A 3,668-nucleotide genomic window follows, 5' to 3' on the forward strand; every position below is an offset into this window, starting at 1 on the left:
TTATTCAGAGTTTTTCATGTGGTTTTTCCTTTCAAGGAGAAAGGATTTTCATGTAAATCTTTGCGTTCTTGTGTGGTTGTGCTTCCACTGTACTTGCTGAAATTTATTCATAGTTATATAGAATTTTTCCCAACAAAATCAATATCATGTCCTCCACCCCCAAAAATTAAAGAATCTGTCGACATTCTACTTAATGAGTTAATGTACATGTTTTGATGATAACAAGCAAAGATTGACTTTTATTAATTTTGAACATAGTTAGAAATTAAGGATTCTAGAATAACATACATTTCTATATACGTATACAAGTAGATTAAGAGAGGAAATGGCTTCGAAACTGCAATGCATGCATGTATATTGACTCGGTCTGTGGAAACCGTGGGTTTTTCAACTAATTGTTCATGTATAAGTCAGTCAACAGATTTCTACCACAAAGCTCTCTAATATAAATAGACTGTCATTTCATTGCTTTCTCATAATAATCACACTTTCCATTTGTTTCTATTAGGTTCTAAGGATTTAGGATCTAAATGTATCAGAACTTCAATGTGTAATGTTGGCAAACCATGATCAAAACTTAGAGTCTAGAATTACGCTGCTCAAAGTATGTTTATTGTAAAGTTCAATCGATCGAGCCTTGCAGAAAGTGAACAGTAATTTTTTGCAATTACTCAATTCCAACTTTACAATAAACATACTTTGAGTAGCCTAATTCTAGACTCTATGTCTTTATCATGGTTTGCCAACATTACACATTGAAGTTCTAATACATTTAGATCCTAAATCCTTAGAACCTAACAAACTCCCCCTTTGGCAATCCATGACAAAACACATAATAAAACAAAATGCTCAAAGTTATAAAAACAGCCCATTACAATAAAATTGTCCAATCAAAAATAATTCAACCTAACTACTCTCTATTAGTTGCAAGTGTAGACAGTAGCATGACTGAATTAACCTATATATTCCTAAAACACTTTAACAAACACATAAACACATGTGTGGAAAATACAAGTAAAACAAAATAAATTCTTGATTTCACATAACATAAAATAAAAAATATATATCATGAATAACCTCATAAATATAAATCAATAGCCAATGTAGCACAATGTGAAACAAGAAATAGAAATAAAAACATAATGTCTCCCCTAAACATATACAACCCATAAAAAATAAAGACATTAGGATAAATACATCATGAGCCAAAAAAAGAAAGAAAGTACAAGATGAAGCACCTAGATATAATCTAAAGCTCCAAAGCTCCAAAACAATAAAATAAAAAAAATAAAAAAATCTCTCCCTATCTCCATCTATATGTATTCTCCTTTTTTGTGACGAATTACCAAAGGGAAATCAAGACTCATCGTCAAAAGGAGGTGGTGGAGGTGACCGTCTAAAACTTGCCAAATCTGCACGCAAAGCCTGAAGCTCCGTGAGCATGTCCGCCAAAAGCTGACCATGAGCCGCCTGAACGGTCATGACAGTGTCCAACATACGACGAATGCTAAAATCATCCGAAGTAGAAGGTGGAGGAGTAGCAACAGCAATTGGATCAACAAACTCCTCAGCAATGGGATCACCTAAAGAAGGAGAAGGAGGAGGAGGAGGTGCAACACCCAAAGAAGACTCAACTCTAGGGAGTTTAGAGCTAGCTCTCATCTGAGCAGCTTTCTACTTAAGGAATGTGGCACCTATGGGAGCAATAATGTGTACGGGCTCAGAAGTAGGAAACTCATTTAAACCTAAATGTAATAAAATTCGATGAATAAAAACCGGGAAGAAAAGAGCATGTGCAGAAGAACTACTCCTATGAACCTCAACCAAGGATCGAATGAAAAGATGAGGAAAACTCATAGGAGCATCTGTCACAAGGTGTGCAAGTGAGAGATGGGCCAGATGGAATGACACAAAATCCGGAAAAATAGATAATGAATCTCGATCAACTCATAAGAGGTAATTCGAGGATCAGTACCCCACTGAATGGTAGTACTAGCAAGATATGACATAATGTCATTAAGTGGAGGGTTCTCATCATAAAGGTACACAGGATGCTGTGCCTTAGGCACCCCAAGAGTAGAAGCCACTACCGTAGGAGTAATAACATACTCTTCACCCTGTATTTAACTTTTCACAAACTGAGTGTTGGAATCATTGGAATGGACAGAGAGGTTTGAGTAGAACTCTCTAATCAAGGTAGCCGAAGGAGGATGATCTATATCCATCAAAGGTATCCAACCCCTACGCTCAAAATTCCTCCTAATTTCCAGATCAAGCTCATCTAAAACAACTTTTCTCTCAGCCCACACAGACCTAAGGATGTTCAGCTCAACCCAAGCCCATATGACGTGTAGGGTTTTATGTTTTGCCTTAAGTATAAAAGGAAAAACCCTAGCCACATTTTATTGTTGTTGTTTATGCTGTGTGTATGAATCTCTTGTGAGATCTAGAGATGTTTGCCTTCATACATACTTAGGGTTATCAAGATCAAGATTGATGTCGAGAGTTTGGTGATCATTCAGTTGCTACATAAAGAGCTTAAAGAAAAATACAAGTGGGAGTACTTGTGGTTGCTGTGAATCCAAGAAAGAAGTAATCCATGGACTTGGAGTTATCACGTGGTCATGGTAGTAAGTTTTTTACTCGAGGTAGCAATAAGATGTTAGTGGTCTAAATCGCTACTGTAAAACTTTAATTCTTTCATAGTGGATCTGTTTTGCCTTGAGGATAGCTAGGTTAAATCTTTCCCAGGTTTTTTACTAGTTTGGTTTTCCTGGGTTATCATATTATTGTGTTCTTTATTTTCTGCACTGTTTCAATGATATGATTTACTTGTGTTAACCTAGATCTGAATAATTTACCTAAGTTAATCACTTAGCTAAATAACTAGATTAATCTGTTTGTGCTTAAGGGGTCTAAAAACGTACAGTTTCATAGTATCAAACATGAAGGTAAGCCCTTTTTCTTACTATAGAAGAGAAAAAAAAGAAGGTACTCATAGGGTTTGAGCATTAGCCAACGATACCAACACTGTGGTGCTTGGTATTTAGGGTTTAACCCTATCTCCCTAAGAAAAAAAGTCTAGCGGTGGTGATAGGAGATGGAGTTGATTCGGTTAACTTGGCCGGCTCACTAAGGAAGAAGCTTGGCTCTGCCACCATTGAAAGTGTGCAAGAAGTGAAAGCAGAAAGGGCTGAGAAAAAAAACCCAACTATATGTTATAGCCAATATCCACAATACCCCATGTATGCAGTGGTATCAATACCCAGTAATTGTGCCATCATGCGACAAACATTTGATGAATATTGCAGCCTGATCCATGAGATCAATTGAGATGTAAACTTTTTGTCTTTGTTTTGTTCATGCTCTTGCATGTTGTTTTCCTTGTTTCTCTCATATGTTTCTTAATACAATAATTACAAGTACCAAAAAAAAAAAAAAAAACTAGTTTATATATATTGTTACAAGGACACGAAGTCATGTTAACTTTTGTGAGAAAAAAATTGTGAAAAATATTTTTGTCCTTAGCAATACTCAAGATAATATATATATATATATATATATATATATTATCTTGATCATCTGGGTTTTGGCAAATTCAGATTAGTGAGAATGATAGGTACAAAACTGCTTTCACCACTCCTTTTGGACATTATGAGTGGAATGTT

The sequence above is a fragment of the Quercus robur genome, chromosome 8 (assembly GCF_932294415.1).
Source record: "Quercus robur chromosome 8, dhQueRobu3.1, whole genome shotgun sequence".
Classification (NCBI taxonomy): Eukaryota; Viridiplantae; Streptophyta; class Magnoliopsida; order Fagales; family Fagaceae; genus Quercus; species Quercus robur.